Here is a 19546-nt window from a genome sequence, read left to right as displayed (position 1 = left end):
GTAGATTCTAACAGTTATAATCCTACCCAAGCATGGCCAGTGAAAAACCAGAGCTTGAGTGGGGACCAGACAGGTCTCTTACCTGCCATTTGGAAACTAAGAACAAGAAGCTTAGAGACAAAATGATTAGAGAATAGAGCCAACGCTTCGATTCTGGATGACACTTTGTAAGAAGCTCATCCAGACTCAAAACATTGGCTCTATTCTCTCTCCAAAGATGCTGCCAGACCTGCTGACATTTTCCAGCATTTTCTGTTTTCGTTTCAGATTCCAGCATCCGCAGTATTTTACTTATATGATAATTTGATTCGGTCTGATTGGAATCCCCACGACCCTCCCGCAAAACAGAGGGAGTGGTGGCAAAAGGAGAAAAAGGATAAGGATGATAAAGTCTGGGTTCTGATTCTCTGAGCCCATGTAGAATTAACAAAATGAGTGAACCAGTTTATAAAGAATAGAAGTTACCCATCCCTAACAAAAACTGATCAAATTAAAATAATTAGGTTGATGAATATAACAAAAAACATTAATGGGTGAAGTTTAAAATCAAGTTTGTTTTGTTGTTAGGGAAGTTTTTTAAACTTGTGTAAAGTGTCAAGTTTATTTCTGCTCACTCTCCACCCCTTTAGGTTCTGCAGAAAAGTTAACCCTTTCAGCAGACAGTTGATTTGTTTTTAAATTGCCCGGAAACTCGTGTCTATTTTAGTTTATAATTGAAGATTTATGGGAATTGGCTAAGATGGTCTTTTGACATTTTTAAAGTATAAAAAAGTGATCTTGAGAAGCCAATTTGGTAGAGAGAGGTGGAGGGAGAGATGTTTACAGAGAGGTGTCGAGAGCTGTTGGTTTCACAAGTTATCCACGTTTTCGGAGCCGTCACTTCATGTCCTGGTCTGAGAGGGATGGAGAGAAGTCTGTTCAATTGTTAAAGTGAAGGTTTCTGTAATAACTGTTAATCGACACTTTGCTTTTCATCTCTCTAACTTGTTACATGTTTAATGGTTAATAAACTTTCTGATTTCACCATTTGAAGCTTTCTTTTTTGCCATATGTTTAAGTCGCTGGAACCTGGTGTGATTTACGATTAGGGAGGTTATTGCAAACAAGAGAACCCCCATAAATCTTCATTCAGATAAATCAAAGTTCTTACAAATGGAAAGCTATCCTTTATTATGAGAGAAATTGAACATGGAAGTAAAGATATTATGCTTCAGTTACAGTAAGAAGTCTCACAACACCAGGTTAAAGTCCAACAGGTTTATTTGGTAGCACAAGCCACTAGCTTTCGGAGCGCTGCTCCTTCATCAGGTGAGTGGGAGTTCGGTTCACAAACAGGGCAAAAGAAAACACACTCAATTTACAAAATAATGGTTGGAATGCGAGACCAGGCAAGTCGTGGGGGTTACAGATAGTGTGATATGAACCCAAGATCCCAGTTGAGGCTGTCCTCATGTGTGCGGAACTTGGCAATCAGTCTCTGCTCAGCGACTCTGCGTTGTCGTGTGTCGCGAAGGCCGCCTTGGAGAACGCTTACCCAAAGATCAGAGGCCGAATGCCCGTGACTGCTGAAGTGTTCCCCAACAGGAAGAGAACACTTGCCTGGTTTCTTTTTGTTTATTACAAATACGTTAATACAAAACAATTACAAATACACAAAGAACAAATGTAAAAAAAAATACATTACCAATGGCTAACGCCATCCATTTATCAGTTACTATCTTCTATTTCGGAAGGGTTCACTAACGGTCATAGTTTTCCAGGGCATTGCCCTCTCAATACACCTCCAATTACAAATCATAATCTACAAAGTGACAAACATTAGTACAACACAACAAGAATAAACATTGCAGCATATCCGCCGCCCTCCAGGGCACCGCCTCCCGGGTTTTTCCCCTGCCGGGGATGCAACCCTCCAGAGGTACTCAGGTCCGGGGGTTCCACCTGACGGATGTTCGACTGGAGGCGGGGGGACAGGAAAACCACCCCGAACCTACTCAATCCGGACTGCCTTCCGGATTTTCGGCTGGGGCGGTGGGAAAAGCTCTCCGGGATACTCAATTCGGCCTGCCTTCCCAATTTTTCTCCCGGAGAACAAAACCCCCCTGGTGTTACCCCTCTGGGTGCCCCGGACACTTTCCCCAACTGGATGTCACACCCCCCGGGGTCACTCTATCCAGGGGGGGGGGGGGGGGGGGGGATACCCCCCAGGCCACAAACAATGCAAAGATTTTCCGTTGGTTAGTACAAACACGATATTACAAAACAATTACAAATGAACAAAGAACAAATCTGAAAAATACATTACCGATGGCTAACACCATCCATTTATCAATTACTACCTTCCATTTCGGAAGGGTTCATCATCAATTACAATTTTCCAGGGCATTGCCCTCAAAATACACCTCCATTTACAAATCATAATCTACAAATCTACAAACATTAACACAACACTACAACTATACACAACAAAAAATAAACACTGAAGCATAAGGGCACCGTCCCCTGGGTTTGTCCACCTGCCGGGGGATGCAACCCTCCAGTGGTTGGATCCCATGGGATAAAGGGGGAGGTGGCTAGATGGGTGGAGAACTGGCTTGGTCATAGAAGACAGAGGGTGGTAGTGGAAGGGTCTTTTTCCGGCTGGAGGCCTGTGACTAGTGGTGTACCGCAGGGCTCTGTATTGGGACCTCTGCTGTTTGTGATTTATATAAATGATCTGGAAGAAGGAGTAACTGGGGTGATCAGTAAGTTTGCGGACGACACAAAACTGGCAGGACTTGCAGATAGTGAGGAACATTGTCAGAGGCTACAGAAGGATATAGATAGGCTGGAAATTTGGGCAAGGAAATGGCAGATGGAGTTCAATCCTGATAAATGCGAAGTGATGCATTTTGGTGGGAATAATGTAGGGAGGAGCTACACGATAAATGGAAGAACCATAAAGGGTGTAGAGACGCAGAGGGACCTGGGTGTGCAAGTCCACAGATCTTTGAAGGTGACGTCACAGGTGGAGAAGGTGGTGAAGAAGGCATATGGCATGCTTGCCTTTATAGGACGGGGCATAGAGTATAAAAGTTGGGGTCTGATGTTGCAGATGTATAGAACGTTGGTTCGGCCGCATTTGGAATACTGCGTCCAGTTCTGGTCGCCACACTACCAGAAGGACGTGGAGGCTTTGGAGAGAGTACAGAGGAGGTTTACCAGGATGTTGCCTGGTATGGAGGGGCTTGGTTATGAGGAGAGATTGGGGAAACTGGGGTTGTTCTCCTTGGAAAGACGGAGGATGAGGGGAGACTTAATAGAGGTGTATAAAATTATGAAAGGCATAGATAGGGTGAACGGTGGGAAGCTTTTCCCCGGGTCGGTGGTGACGTTCACGAGGGGTCATAGGTTCAAGGTGAAGGGGGGGAGGTTTAACACAGATATCAGAAGGACATATTTCACACAGAGGGTCGTGGGGGCCTGGAATGTGTTGCCGGGCAAGGTGGTGGAGGCGGACACACTGGGAACATTTAAGACTTATCTAGACAGCTATATGAACGGAGTGGGAATGGAGGGATACAAAAGAGTGGTCTAGTTTGGACCAGGGAGCAGCGCGGGCTAATTGTTCCTGGTTTCTCGTTTCAAGGCTTCATTCTACGATCATCTTGCTGGTGCCAGTACAGAGTGAGACTGCGGATAGTTGGGAACCTGTCTCGGGGGCAGGGAATTCATATGGTGTTCGTGGAAGTGGAAATGACTAGGGTTGGGAAGCATTTTCCGATCGGGGCCATTGTGATCTCCTGGACTCGTTTCGATCGCCTCAGGGGGTCGGAGAGGAATTTCCCAGATTTTTTTTCCCCATATTGGCCCTGGGGTTTTTCACTCTGGGTTTTCGCCTCTCCCTGGAGATCACATGGTCTGGAATGGGGGGGTGGGGGTAAGTTAATAGGTTGTAATGAACAAAGCATCGTAGCTGTGAGGGACAGCTCGGTGGATAGGATATTGGTATGTAGATAGGCTGGAAAATTGGGCGGGGATCCTGGATTCAGGATTCAATCCTGGACCGGGGAGCGGCGCGGGCTTGGAGGGCCGAAGGGCCTGTTCCTGTGCTGTATTGTTCTTTGTTCTTTGTTCTTGTACTCATATCCGGGGGTTACACCTTACGGATGTTCAGCCGGAGGGGGGAAATGGGGAAACCACCCCGAACCTACTCAATCCGGAATCCCTTCCGGAATTTCAGCCGGGGCGGTGGGAGAGTCTCTCCAGGGTACTCAGTTCGGGCCTGCCTTCCCAATTTTTCTCCCGGAGAATAAAATCCCTCTGGTGTTACTATATCCGGGGCTTCACCACCCAGAACTTTCCCCAAGTGGATGTCACACCCCCCGGGGGTGACTTTATCCAGGGGGGGATGCCCCCCAGGCCACAAATAACGCAAGAAAATAGACGGGGGCCGGAACAAACCACCAACTATCATAACAGGAAAACCACATATTACAATAACAAACAATCCATTCACAACCATACAATTGTGAAACATTTCGGAGGCATCGCCTTCCAGAGCTTCGCCCATCAACATTCCACCGTCCGAAGTCGACAACGCTCAACTACAGTCCTCCAAAGTCCACCACTCCGGGCCAGAACTTCCAAAATCACACCCACTGGGGCTGCACCGTCTGGGGTCACACCTTCCGCGGCTGAACCTTCCGAAACCATAGTTCCCAAATGGCTCCTCCCTGGCTTGGGTCTTCCGAGATTGCATCTACCTGGGCCACGCCTTTCAAGGCACAGGAATCCCAGCGAGAGCAGCATTCAACAAGCCCCAGCCGAGACAAAAAGTTCTTACACAAGTCACAAACCCAAGCACTTGAAACAGAAACTTCACGCCGACCAAGGCGCTCCTCCCAGCGGCCACATTTCCAAAAGCTCACCGCAAGGCGCGGATAACTCCCAGTCAGGAGGAAGTTTGAGTCTGTCTGATGCCCCATCTTCATTCACGCAAAAACCCACGCTCTCATTGGCTGGAAGACCTGAGGCCTTCCGGTCCTCCAATTCTTCTCATTGGCCAGAGCTGTGAGGGGCGGTGAATCAAACGTACGCCTGTGCGGGTTTTGGGGGAATGCGCATGTGCGGGTGTGGGGCGGGGCCCGGGACAAAGCCGGCGCGCTGACCATTGTCTGTCCGGGTCTTCCAGCCTTTCCCATTGGACAACAGCTCAGCGCGGCTGGAGGGCAAAGTCCCGCCCACCCCCACGTGGGGCTCCGCCCCTCATTGTCTGTCTGCGGGGGATTGACCAATGGGAACTCTGGAGGACCGGAAACACTCTGCTCCTCCAGCCAATCAGAGCACCCCCATTGTCTGAATGCGGAAGTTGCAAAATGAGCTTGTTGACCTCATTCCTGCCCGGCGAAGCTGCTGCTGCTACCTCTCTGAATGAAGATTGACTCAAACTTCCTCCTGTCTCTCCAACATCTGTGAGTAAAACTCTTTCTTTTCTCCCCCCTTCCATTTCTTTCTTCATTCTGGGGGGAAACTGTTGACTTGCAGCAACTGATCACGAGAAATAGATGCAGGAGCGGCCACCAGGCCCTTCATGGCTGATCTATGCCGGCTTCAACTCCTGTTGTGAGCCTTTTCCCATAGCCCTCTATTCCTCGATCTATCAACTATTTATCCACCTCCACTTTAAATACTTATAGTGATCCAGCCTCCACCTGTGGGGGAGAGAATTCCAGACATTCACCACCCTCTGGGGGAAGAAATTTCTGTGCACCTCAGTTTTAAATGACCGACCATTTAGCTTGTTCGAGACTTTTGCACTTGTAAAAATACCTCACCATCTATCCTGTCAAGCCCCGTCAGGATCTTATGTTTCAATAAAGTCACCTCTTTGTCTTCAAAGCTTCAAGGAATACAGACCTAGACAATTTATTCTCTCTTGATAGGACAACCCTCTCACCCAGGAATTTGCCTGGTGAATCTCCTTTGGACTACATCCAATGTTACTGTATCCTTGTTTAAGTAAGAAGATCGAAACTACGCAGTATTCCAGGTGAGGCCTCACCAACACAACCCCCCATGTTTTTAAACTCCAACCCCTTTGCAATAAAGGTCAAAATTCCATTTTTCTTCTTACCGACTGTGGGACCTGTCTGCTAGCTTTTTGTGATTCATGTGCAAGAACATCTAGATCCCTCTGTACTTCACTCACCTGCAGCGCCGCTCCATGTAGATAATCTCCCTTTTGATTTCTCCTACTGAAATACATGACCTCCCACTTCTCCACATTAAACTCCATTTGCCAGGTTTTTGTCACCCAATCTATCTATATCCCATTGCAGAATCAAAATATCCTCATCACAACATGTCCTTCCGCCTATCTTCGTATCAGTTGGAAACCTTACATTCTGTTCCTTCCTCCAGGTCATTAATTGAATAATGAACAATTGTGAGCCAAGAACTGATCCCTGTGGTACTCCACTAGTTACATCTTTCCACTCTGAAAATGACTAATTTATTCCAACTCTCTGTTTTCTATGTGACGGCCAGTTTTCAATCCATCTAATACACTTCCACCAATTCCATGGACCTTTACTTTATAGGCCAGTCTCTTATGCAGCGCCTTGTCAAATGCCTTTTGGAAATCATCGAATCATGGAATCCCTAGAGTGCAGAAGGAGACCATTTGGCCCATCGAGTCTGCACTGACTCTCCGACAGAACATCTTTCCCAGGCCCTATCCCCATAACCCCACATTTTTACCCCACTAATCCCCCTAATCCACTTCTATTGGGACACAAAGGGGCAATTTAGCATGGCCGTTCAACCTAACCCACACATCATTGGGGAGAGCCTGGAGCACTCGGAGGAAACCCACGCAGACACAGGGAGAATGTGCATACTCCACACAGACGCACCCAAGGCCGCAATTGAATCCGGGTCCCTGGTGCTGTGATGCAATAGTGGTAAAAACACTGTGCCACCCTATCTAAATACACTACATCTACAGATTGCTCTCAATCTACTCTCCCCTATTACATTCTCAAAGAATTCAAGCGAATTTGTCAAACATGATTTATGTTTCATAAAAGAATCTTGACGAGGTTTCAGCTTTCCGAAATGATTAGCTCTTTCCACTTTCATTATTGACTCCAGTATCTTGCCAACAACAGATGTTAAATTAACAAGGTTAAATTAACCCTGCCTTCTGCCTTTCTCCCTTTTTGAACAAGGTAGTCACATTGGCTGTTTTCCAATCTTCAATACCCTCCCAGAATTTAGCGAGCTACGAAAAATTACAACCAAAGTGTCCACTATCTCTTCAGCAACCTCCATTAAAAGCCGAGCGTGCAGTTCATTGGGTCCTGGCGACTTGTCCATCCTTCGCCACTGAAGGGAAAGGAAGGGAGGCCAGTCTGTATATTCCACACATTTTTAGTCAAGTCATACAGACATACATCTGTCTGGCCGCCTGCATGGAGATTTTCAGCTCTCTGTCCAGGACAGGAGGCAGTGAGCATGGATCTGTCAATCAGCACCTTCAGGAGAATTGGGAGGGTGAATATTGGATACAGCAGAGTGAGAATGGAGGGAGAGTGTGTGGGATGGAGATTCACAGCTTTTGGGGAATGAGAGAGGAAAGAATGTTCGACTGAAATTGTCAGTTCTTAATTTCTATCCTGTACTGACAGTCATTATTTTTGTAAACTCGTTTTGCAGGACATCAGAAGAGGAGTATTTACAGACAGAAATCTCAATCCAAACTACACACCATCTTCTGACAGAGTCACTCGATTCATCGGGACCTGAATATTAGCAGCCTTTGAATCTAGAAGGAGAAATGTTTCTCTGTTCTTTCTGCTTCAGAACGCTTTAAACATCAGTGTGACTGGAAAAGCTCCAGGATGCACACACACCCGAGTGAGCGTACTCCAGTGCACTGACTGTGGAAAGAGCTTTAACCAGTAACACAGCCTGAAAATACATCGCAGCATTCACAGCGGGGAGAGACTGTACCCGTGTTCTGTGTGAGATTTAACTGATTGTTTAACCTGGAGAGTCACAAGGACACCCGCACCATGAGGAAATGTGGGGACTGTGGGAAAGGATTCAAGCACCCATCTCAGCTGGAAACTCATCGACGCAGTCACACAAGGGAGGGACCATTCACCTGCTCTGTGTGTGGGAAAGGATTCAGTTTGTCATACAGACTGCTGAGACACCAGCGAGTTCACACTGGGGAGAGACCATTCAGCTGCTCTGTGTGTGGGGAGGGATTCAGTCAGTTATCCCACCTACTGAGTCACAATATCACTCACAGCAATGAGAGACTCTTTAAATGCTCTGATTGTGGGAGTGGATTCAAAAGCTCTCGGCATCTAATGTCCCACCAGCGCATTCACACTGAGGAGAGACTGTTCAGCTGCTCTCACTGCGCAAAGGGATTCATTCGGTTGTCCCACCTGTTGAGACACAATCTCACTCACACCAATGAGAGACCCTTTACATGCTCTGACTGTGGGAGCGGATTCAAAAGCTCTCGGGCACTGATGCTCCACCAGCGCATTCACACTGTGGACAGACCGTTCGGCTGCTCTCACTGCTCAAAGAGATTTAGAACGTCATCCAACCTGGCCAGACACCAGCGAGTTCACACTGGGGAGAGATCATTCACCTGCTCTGTGTGTGGGAAGGGATTCACTCAGTCATCCATCTTGTGGAGACACCAGCGAGTTCACACTGGGGAGAGACCATTCACCTGCTCTCAGTGTGAGAAGCGATTTACTGACTCATCCAGCCTGCAGACACACCAGCGAGTTCACACTGTGGAGAGGCCATTCACCTGCTCTCAGTGTGGGAAGGGATTCAGAGTTTCATCCCAGCTGCTGAAACACCAACAAGTTCACGAGTGATTCCAGGGGTTGGATTCTGCTGTTATTGTTTCTGCTCTCAATTACATCCGGGACTGCATTTTGTTCATTCTCACAGTTGGTCAATGGGGAGGGACGAGGGTTTCTTTCTGAGGGACTGGCCGGTCTCACGACTTTGCCTCCAGTGGCTGGTGCTCGGAACTTCAGAGATATTTAGTCAGCATTTCTGTTTGAAAACCCCCAAATCCCCACCAAATTTCCTTTGTAATTGTTTATTGTCTCCACTTCCTCCACCCTCGTAGGCAGCAAGTTCCAGTCCATTACTATTCACTGCATCAAAATATTCTTCCTCACGTTCCCCTCCCTCGCATCTCTGACCCAAAACCTTCAATCTGTGTCCCCCTTGTCCTTGTCCCATCAGCAGATGGGAACAGCTTTCCTTTGTCCACCTTATCGAAACCTGTCAGAATCGTGTCAGGAATGTAAAGCTGGAAATCCCTCCCTAACAGCACTGTGGGTGTACTTACACCTCAGGCATTGTAGCAGTTCAGGAAGGCAGTGTTGGGGTTGACCATGGCCGAGGCAGCTACATACAGCCACATATTCTGTTATAATTGAAGGACTGCAGATTGAATGTGAGGCATTATGGGACTGGACTATCTTGACCACATTCCTGTGACTGCTCAGTTACTGCAATCACGGACCATTAAAGCTGCTTAGCAGGGTCCCAACAGAGGACCTGGTGAGAATATTTACTCAGAATGAGTTAGAATTAAACTTATTCCAGGATCGGCAGGTGTTCAGCGGCTGAGATACTTGAATCTGTGAAACGTGGGTCTGATCAATCAACAAACGATGATAGGTAGTTGGTTAAGAAGCATTCTCAGGCATTATTTAAATTATTTTATCATAAATTTGTGACCCGATAGTCGGTGAAGTGACGGTATACTCCAAGTAGCACTGGATTGAAAAGCAGATCTCTGAGAGTAGATTCCAATGATTATAATTCTACCCAAGCATGGCCAGTGAAAAACCAGAGCTCGAGTGGGGACCGGACAGGTCCCTTACCTGCCATTTGGAAACTAAGACCAAGAAACTTATCGATAAAATGATTAGAGAATAGAGCCAATCTTTCGAGTCTGAATGACACTTCAGAAGAGCTCTTATAAAGGGTCATCAAGACTCGAAACATTGGCTCTATTCTCTCTCCACAGATACTGTCAGACCTGCTGAGATTTTCCATCATTTTCTGTTTTTGTTTCAGATTCCAGCATCCGCAGTATTTTACTTTTATGATAAAATGATTAGTTCTGATTGGAATCCCCACGACCCTCCCGCAAAACAGAGGGAGTGGTGGCAAAGGGAGAAAAAGGATAAGGATGATAAAGTCTGGGTTCTGATTCTCCGAGCCCATGTAGAATTAACAAAATGAGTGAACCAGTTTATAAAGAGCAGAAGTTACCATCCCTAACAAAAACTGATCAAATTAAAATAATTAGGTTGAGGAATATAACAAAAAAAAGATGAAGTTTAAATTAAGTTTGTGTTGTTACTGAACTGTATTGTTGTCATTTTGTTGTGACCACACTGTATTCACCTCAATGCTTGTGGAATCTGTGTAGTGAGCAGGAATTGTTTAAACTAAGAATTTCTTCTTTCATTTTGATCAGCGAGAGGACATTATATTCTGTGAAATCTGCCTCAAGAATAAGGCTGATTGGTTCAGTCTGAGTGTGAAAGAAAGATACAGGGGGCGATCTTACCGGCTCGACTCGCCGCTCGATTAGACCGGTGAGCCAGGAAGATAGCGTGCGAGACTAAAGGATTGCTATCTTCCCGGCCCGTGTTTTGCCAGCTTCATTCCCAGAAAGGGAGTGAAGGCTATTTGCATAGAGTTGCCTACATTACAATGTGATTGGTGGGTTCAGCATGGCTGCTTCCCCCTCTCGCTGGCGAGACGTCACATCACCGAGAATCACTACTGGTCTTCACCAGTGGGGACCAGGTGCTTGGGCCACACTTTGGGGGAGGGGGGGCTGTGTGTGTGGGATCGGAGGCCATTGAAACCACCATGGTGGTCAGGGGCAGTGCCCATTGGGCAATGCCACATTCAGTACCCTCCGGGCACCCTGGCAGTGCCCAGTTGAGCACCATAAGTGTACCATGGGCAGTGCCAAGGGGATGGGTGGGGGTGGGGATTAGTGGAGGGATATTTATAATGACTGGGGGCTTATGCAAGGAGGGTGGACGCCAAGCGGGGAGCTTTGCATGGGGGAGGGTAGTCGGGTGGGGGGGGGGGTGAATCTCTGCCAAGGGGGTTGGATGTGCACGGGGGGGCATTCAGGAATTGGCTACGGAGGGGGCATCATGGTGATTGAATAAGCAGTGACCCTTAATTGAGTTACAATTAATGAATCAGTCGTTATAGTAAAAGACTGAGTTTTTATTTGCTGTTAAAATGTAAAATCTTAATTGCTGTGTATGTAACGAATGTGCAATGAAGATACATTTTTAAAGTTTATTTGTGTCACAAGTAGGCTCACATTAACACTGCAATGAAGTGACTGTGAAAATCCCCTAGTCACCACACTCCGGTGCCTGTTCGGGTTACACTGAGGGAGAATGTAGCATGGCCAATGCACTGAACCAACACGTCTTTCAGACTTGGGAAGGAAACAGGAGCGGCTGGAGGAAACCCACGCAGACATGGGGAGACCGTGCAGACACCACATGGACAGTGACCCAAGCCGAGAATCGAAACCAGATCCCTGGCGCTGTGAGGCAGCAATGTTAACCACTGTGCCGCAGCTGGCGTAGTGTACGGGTGAGAGAGATCTTCAAGCTCTGATTAGCCTCAACATTTGAAACTGTGTGAATAAGGGTATTGTACAGAATCAGATAAAGGGACAGCATGAACCAGTTCTCTTGTATTCCTGTCTAAGATAATGAGAGAAAGTGGTGTCAGTAATTGAGGATCCAATTCAATTAATCTGGTGACTAAATTGACCAATTGTCATGTTCCAACAGGCCCAACTCTGACGTGAGGTAACGGTCACTTTGGGGATAAAAGTAGAGGTTCTGAAGGTCTTCCTTGTGAACCAAATACTGAAGCCTCCCAAGGCTGAGTTCCAAGGAAATTACTGTCCGAGAAGGAGCCAGACTTCCAAAGCTGAATTCCACAAGAATTCCTGTCAAAGAAGGAGCCAGAGAGGGTTACTCTTCTACAGACTGATCACCCGCATGAAGCTGTAAAAGTCAATGTCTTAAAGTTTATTTATTAGTCACAAGTAGGCTTACATTCACGCTGCAATGAAGTTACTGTGAAACTCCCCTAGTTGCCACACTCTGGCGCCTGTTCAGGTACACTTAATGAGAATTTAGCATGGCCAATCCACCTAACCTGCACATCATTGGCTGTGGGAGGAAACCGGAGGACTTGGAGGAAACCCATGCAGACATGGGGAGAATGTGCAGACTCCGCACAGACAGGGACCCAAGCCAGGACGCTGTAAGGCAGCAGTAACCATTGTGCCACCGTGCTCAGTTGTTCAGTAAACTTTTTTCATTCAATAAACTTCTTTTTAAATTCTGCCTTTACCACAAAGAGGTCAGGGAACAGATAAAGAGAAACCATTTGTGTCCAGAACATTGTGAACATCCTTTTACTCTGGTTGTCTTTGATCCTCAAGTAATTTTCTGTTTGTTTTAACCATGTTCTGTTTCATTAATAAACTTTTATCAGTAAAAATATTTGATTTTCCTGGATTTTTCCTGATGAGATTGATGCACTTTAGGGAAAGTGGGTGAGAGGGGTTGGCAGGCTCTTTAACAGAAAGTGAGTCCCTCCAAGGTAATTGGCAAAGGAGCCAGAGGGGGAGATGAGATTTTATTTTTTGACACAGCGAGTTGTTCTGATCTGCCTGCAAGCAGATTCAATAGTATATTCCCAAAGGGTAAAGACTTGAAAGGGAAGAATTTGCAGGGCTGTGGGGAAAGAGCAGAGCAGTTGGATAAATCAGAGAGTCCTTTTAAAGAGATAGCAGGGACATGATCGGCTGAATGGACTCCTGCAGCCTGTCAATCTCAGCCTCCTGCTTTTGTGCAGGTTTGAAGGGCAGATTTCAGTGCAGCCTCTTCCCTGGATCTGTATTTATAGAGACAGGTTTCTCTTTAGTTCTGAGTGACTGATATAACAATTGGTTGGAGGCCCATTTCCCAGTCAGTCCTCCAGCACCTTCCTGTCTCTCTATTAGTGCGACGCCCAGGGCAGTTTCCCAACTGGGGCGCAGGCCCCGTTATTCTCAGCTAAATTCAGCCCTCAGCTCCGTCGCCTGGCTGTCATTGACACCAGCAATAGAGACAGAAAGGTGCCCAGGCTCAAATGGGAAGTCGAAACGTGTGGCTTTAAATGAACTGTTAGCATCTCTGATGATGATCAACAATTTAAAAAAAATGAATTCTAAACCCAGTAAACAAATTAAAGATTCACACGACAAAACTTCAAGTTTTCTGATGTCTCCTCCAACAAACTTGAAGCAACAATGATTGAACACTTTTTTATAGGGAACATAGCCCTTAAACTGTAAAATTAAACTTTGTCCTTTTACTCTTAACACCATTAAATATCCACTCAATGAATATATTTTATTCTGCCTTGGAATGTTCACACTCTTTCTCCAAAAACCAGTCCAAAGTGATTCTTCACTCCCAGAGGGTTTATTTCCATTGTTTTCCTTTTCCAGTCGGGCAACCTTTAATCCCAGAACTGTCCTTCACAGTGATGGTTCTCCTGGACATTTTCCCACTAACACAAGCAAGGCGAATCTTCCAGCCTTGGTTCACAATTCTCAGGAATTTGTGACCAACATTCGACATCGGAGCAGAAGTCGGCCATTTGGCCCTTTGAGTTTCCTCCACCATTTATTTAGATCATGGCTGATCTTTTTGTGTTGCGTTCTCGTGCTATACCCGATACTTTTGATGTCCTTACCCAACAAGAATTAGTATAAAGGCAAAATTCTGCTGTTGTTGGAATCTGAAAAAAAAACAGAAAATCCTGAACAATTTCAGCAAGTCTGACAGCATCTGTAGAGAGAGAATAGAGACAACGTTTTGAGTCAGGATTACTCTTTGTCAGAGGTGAAGACAAGAAAAATCGGACAAAATTTATCCTGTGAGGGTCAAGAATTGGGAAACAATCTATTCAACCTCCTCTGAACCACTTTCAATGCATTTGTATCATTTCTTAAATAGGAGACAAAGCTGCACCGAGTGTTCAAGATGCAGTCTCAGCAACGCCCTGTATAACTGAAGCAGAACATCTTTACTTCTCTGTTCAATTTGTCTCATAATAGAACAAAGAACCAAGAACAAAGAAAATTACAGCACAGGAACAGGCCCTTCGGCCCTCCAAGCCTGCACCGACCATGCTGCCCGACTTAACTAAAACCTCCTACCCTTCCGGGGACCATATCCCTCTATTCCCATCCTATTCATGTATTTGTCAAGATGCTCCTTAAAAGTCACGACTGTATCCGCTTCCACTACCTTCCCCGCCAACGAGTTCCAAACACCCACTACTCTGTAAAAAATCTGCCTCGAACATCTCCTTTAAACCTTGCACCTTAAACCTATGCCCCCTAATAATTGACTCTTCCACCCTGGGAAAAAGCTTCTGACTATCCACTCTGTCCATGCCTCTCAATCTTGTAGACTTCTATCAGGTCCCCCCTCAACCTCCGTCATTCCAGTGAGAACAAACCAAGTTTCCCGAACCTCTCCTCATAGCTAATGCACTCCATACCAGACAACATCCTGGTAAATCTTTTTTGCACCCTCTCCAAAGCCTCCACATCCTTCTGGTAGTGTGCCGACCAGAATTGAACACTATATTTCAAGTGTGGCCTAACTAAGGTTCTATAAAGCTGCAACATGACTTGCCAATTTTTAAACTCAATACCCCGGCCGATGAAGGCAAGCATGCCGTATGCCTTCTTGACTACCTTCTCCACCTGCATTGCCACTTTCAGTGACCTGTGTACCTGTATACCCAGATCCCTTTGCCTTTCAATACTCTTAAGGGTTCTGCCATTTACTGTATATTTCCTATCTGTATTAGACCTTCCAAAATGTATTACCTCACATTTGTCCGGAATAATAAAGGATAACATTCCATTTGTCAGAACTTTGATTTATTTGAACTAAGATTTATGGGGGTTCTCTTGTTTACAATAACCTCCCTAATCGTAAATCACACCAGGTTCCAGTGTCTTAACCATGTGGCAAGAAAGAATACTTTAAATGGTGAATTCAGAAACTTTATTAATCATTAAAAATGTAACAAGTCAGAAAGATAAAAAACAGAGTGTCGATTAACAGTTAATAGAGAAAGTTTAACATTAACAATTGAACAGACTTCTCTCCATCCCTCTCAGACCAGGACATGAAGTGACCGCTCCAAAAACATGGATAACTTGTAAAACCAACAGCTCTCCACACCTCTCTGTAAACATCTCTCCCTCCCTTAGGGCGGCACGGTAGCACAGTGGTTAGCACTGCTGCTTCACAGCTCCAGGGTCCCGGGTTCGATTCTCGGCTCGGGTCACTGTCTGTGTGGAGTTTGCACATTCTCCTCGTGTCTGCGTGGGTTTCCTCCGGGTACTCCGGTTTCCTCCCACAGTCCAACGATGTGCGGGTTAGGTTGATTGGCCAGGTTAAAAAAAAAATTGTCCCTGAGATGCGTAGTTAGAGGGATTAGCGGGTAAATATGTGGGGGTAGGGCCTGGGTGGGATTGTGGTCGGTGCAGACTCGATGGGCCAAATGGCCTCCTTCTGCACTGTAGGGTTTCTATGATTCCACCTCTCTTGACCAAATTGCCTTCTCAAGACCACTTTTTTATACTTTAAAAATGTTAAAAAGCCCATCTTAGCCAATTCCCATAAATCTTCAATTATAAACTAAAATAGACACATGAGTTTTCAGGCGATTTAAAAACAAATGAACTGTCTGCTGAAAGGGTTAACTTTTCTACAGAACCTAAAGGGGTGGGAGTGAGCAGAAAAAACTTGGCACACAATTACATCACTTTACACAAGTTTAAAACAAAACAAATGATTTTAAACTTCATCTATTAATTTTTTTTGTTCTTTTTTTTGTTATATCCCGGCTCGGGTCACTGTCTGTGTGGAGTTTGCACATTCTCCCTGTGTCTGCGTGGGTTTCCTCCGGGTGCTCCGGTTTCCTCCCACAGTCCAAAGATGTGCGGGCGAGGTTGATTGGCCATTCTAAACTGCATAGGTTAGAGGGGTTAGTGGGTAAATATGTAGGGATATGTGGATAGGGCCTGGGTGGGATTGTGGTTGGTGCAGACTCGATGGGCCGAATGGCCTCTTTCTGCACTGTAGGATTCTATGATATTCCTCAATCTATTTAATTTGATCAGTTTTTGTTAGGGATGGGTAACTTCTGTTCTTTATAAACTGATTCACTCATTTTGTTTATTCTACATGGGCTCAGAGAATCAGAACCCAGACTTTATCATCCTTATCCTTTTTCTCCCTTTGCCACCACTCCCTCTGTTTCGCGGGAGGGTCGTGGGGATTCCAATCAGACTTAATCATTTTATCATAAAAGTGAAAGACTGCGGATACTGGAATCTGAAACAAAAACAGAAAATGCTGGAAAATCTCAGCAGGTCTGACAGTATCTGTGGAGAGAGAATAGAGCCAATGTTTCGAGTCTGGATGACCCTTTATAAGAGCTCTTCTGAAGTGTCATCCAAACACGAAACATTGGCTCTATTCTCTTATCATTGTATCGATAGGTTTCTTAGTTTTAGTTTCCAAATGGCAGGTAAGAGACCTGTCCAGTCCCCACTCGAGCTCTGATTTGTCACTGGCCATGCTTGGGTAAGATTATAACCATTAGAATCTACTCTCAGAGGTCTGCTTTTCAGTCCAGTGCTACTTGGATTATACCGTCACTTCACCGACTATCAGGTCACAAGTCCCTCACAGTTCTTATCACAAATTTATGATAAAATAATTTAAACATGCCTGAGAACGCTTCTTGACTTCTTAGTCAGCTACCTACCACCGTTTGTTGATTAGTCAGACCCCATTTTTACAGATTCCAGGTTTCTCAGCCGCTGAACACCAGCCGGTCCTGCAATAATCTCATAGAATCTCCACAGTGCAGGAGGAGGCCATTCGGCCCATCAAGTCTGCACCAACCACAATCCTACCGACCTTATCCCCATAACCCCATGCATTTACCCTAGCTAGTCCCCCTGACACTAAGGGGCAATTTACCATGGCAAATCCACCTAACCCACACATCTTTGTACCGTGGGAGGAAACTGGAGCACCCGGAGGAAACCTACACAGACACGGGGAGAATGTGCAAACTCCACACAGACAGTGACCCAAGCCGGGAATCAAACCCAGGTCCCTGGCGCTGTGAGGCAGCAGTGCTAACCACTGGACCACAATCCTGCCCCAGTTTAATTCTAACTCATTCTGAGTAAATATTCTCACCAGGTCCTCTGGTGGGGCCCTGCTAAGCAGCTTTAATGGTCCATGATTGGAGAAACTGAGCAGTCACAGGAATGTGGTCAAGATAGTCCAGTCCCATAATGCCTCGCATTTAATCTGCTGTCCTTCAATTATAACAGAATATGTGGCTGTATGTAGCTGCCTCGGCCATGGTGAACCCCAACACTGCCTTCTTGAACTGCTACAATGCCTGAGGTGTAAGTACACCCGCAGTGCTGTTAGGGAGGAATTTCCAGCTACACATTCCAGACTTTCACTAGACTGTCGGTGGATACCAGATTGATATATTCCATTCAACCACACCCAAGTTGAGTTATTCCAATTTCTTTATTGTCCAGGAAAGTATATTCACAATATCTTTAAAACAGAAATTAAACATTCCCATTTGATTTCAGGTATTAACATATTCTGTTAGTTTGTTCTTTATTGTCAATGTCAGGCTGGGGTTGTTCCTCTTGGAGCAAAGGAGGTTGAGGGGAGATTTGATAGAGGTGGACAAGATTCTGACAGGTTTAGATAAGGTGGACAAAGAAAAGCTGTTCCCATTAGCTGACGGGACAAGGATGAGGGGGCACAGAATTAAGGTTTTGGATCAGAGATGCAGCGGGGGGTGGGGGGAGAATATTTTGATGCAGCGAATGGTAATGACCTGGAACTCGCTGCCTACGAGGGTGGAGGAAGTGGAGATAAGAAACAATTATAAAGGAAATTGGATGGGCATCTGGGGGAGTTTCAAACAGAAATGCTGACTAAATATCTCTGAACTTCCTCACACCCTGTCACTCTGTGATCCGTGTGAAATTTGAAACTAGGTATTCGCAACAAGACTCAAAGAGCATCAGCCCACTGGAGGCCAAGTCGTGAGACCAAGTCGTGAGACCGGCCAGTCCAACAGAAAGAAACCCTCCGACCCTCCCCATTGACCAACTGCAGGAATGAACAGAATGCAATCCTGGATGTAATTGAGAGCAGAAACAATAACAGCAGAATCCAACCTCTGGAATCACTTGTGAACTCGCTGGTGTTTCAGCAGGTGGGAGGACTGAGTGAATCCTTTCCCACACTGAGAGCAGGTGAATGGCCTCTCCCCAGTGTGAACTCGCTGGTGTGTGCGTAGTTTGGATGAATCATAGAATCCTTTCCCACACTGAGAGCAGGTGAATGGCCTCTCCCCAGTGTGAACTCGCTGGTGTTTCCACAGGCTGGATGAACAAGTGAATCCCTTCCCACACTGAGAGCAGCTGAATGGCCTCTCCCCAGTGTGAACTCGCTGGTGTGACTGCAGGTAGGATGATCGAGTGAATCCATTCCCACACTGAGAGCAGGTGAACGGTCTCTCCCCAGTGTGAACTCGTTGGTGTCTCTGCAGGTGGGATGACCGAGTGAATCCCTCCCCACACAGAGAGCACATGAATGGTCTCTCCCCAGTGTGGCTGCGCTGATGAGTTTCCAGATCTGATGGGGCTCTGTATCTCTTCCCACAGTCCACACATTTCCATGGTTTCTCCATGGTGCAGGTGTCCTTGCCTCTCTCTTGGGTGGACAACCAGTTGAAGTCTCGTCCACACTCACAGCACGGGTACAGTCTCTCCCCACTGTGAATGATGTGATATTTATTCAGGCTGTGTAACTGGTTAAAGCTCTTCAGTCAGTGCACTGGAACACCCTCACTCGAGTGTGGCAGTGTGTTGCTGCTTTTCCAGTCACACTGACACTTGAAATCTTTTCAAATCGACAAACTGGACAACAATTTCTCCTTCTGGATTCAAAGTCCGATGATATTGAGGTCCCAAGGAATATGACTCTGTCAGATCTAGACGTGACGTTTGAGATTTCAGTCTGTGATTCCTCTTTCAATATCCTGTAAAACGAGTTTACATAAGTCATCAGTGTCAGTACAGGACAGAAATTCAGAACAAACAATTCTAGTTTCTATGGAACATTCTTTCCTATTTCAGTCCCAAAAAGCTGTAAATCTCCATCCCACACACTCTCCCTCCATTCTCACTCTGCTGTATCTAATATTCACCCTCCCAATTCTCCTGAAGGTGCTGATTGAGGCTGATTGACAGATCCATGCTCACTGCTTCCTGTCCTGGACACAGAGACCATAACAAATAGGAGCTGCAGTCGGCCATTTGGCC

General features: G+C 46.0%; 2 protein-coding genes across 2 annotated transcripts in view; both read left to right on the top strand.

Moving 5' to 3' along the window:
• LOC144480682 (uncharacterized) overlaps positions 1–19546 on the top strand; it is a 121601-nt gene that overhangs the window by 79768 nt on the left and 22287 nt on the right. The gene's annotated exons all lie outside the window — the stretch shown is intronic.
• LOC144480806 (uncharacterized) overlaps positions 5406–19546 on the top strand; it is an 83047-nt gene continuing 68906 nt past the window's right edge. The window contains exon 1 of the mRNA XM_078200409.1: positions 5406–5453. The gene's annotated coding sequence lies outside the window, so the exon portion shown is untranslated. The remainder of the gene's footprint in view (positions 5454–19546) is intronic.

This window comes from Mustelus asterias, chromosome 30 (genome assembly GCF_964213995.1).
Source record: "Mustelus asterias chromosome 30, sMusAst1.hap1.1, whole genome shotgun sequence".
Taxonomy (NCBI): Eukaryota; Metazoa; Chordata; class Chondrichthyes; order Carcharhiniformes; family Triakidae; genus Mustelus; species Mustelus asterias.
This window is presented reverse-complemented; position numbering and strand designations above follow the sequence as displayed.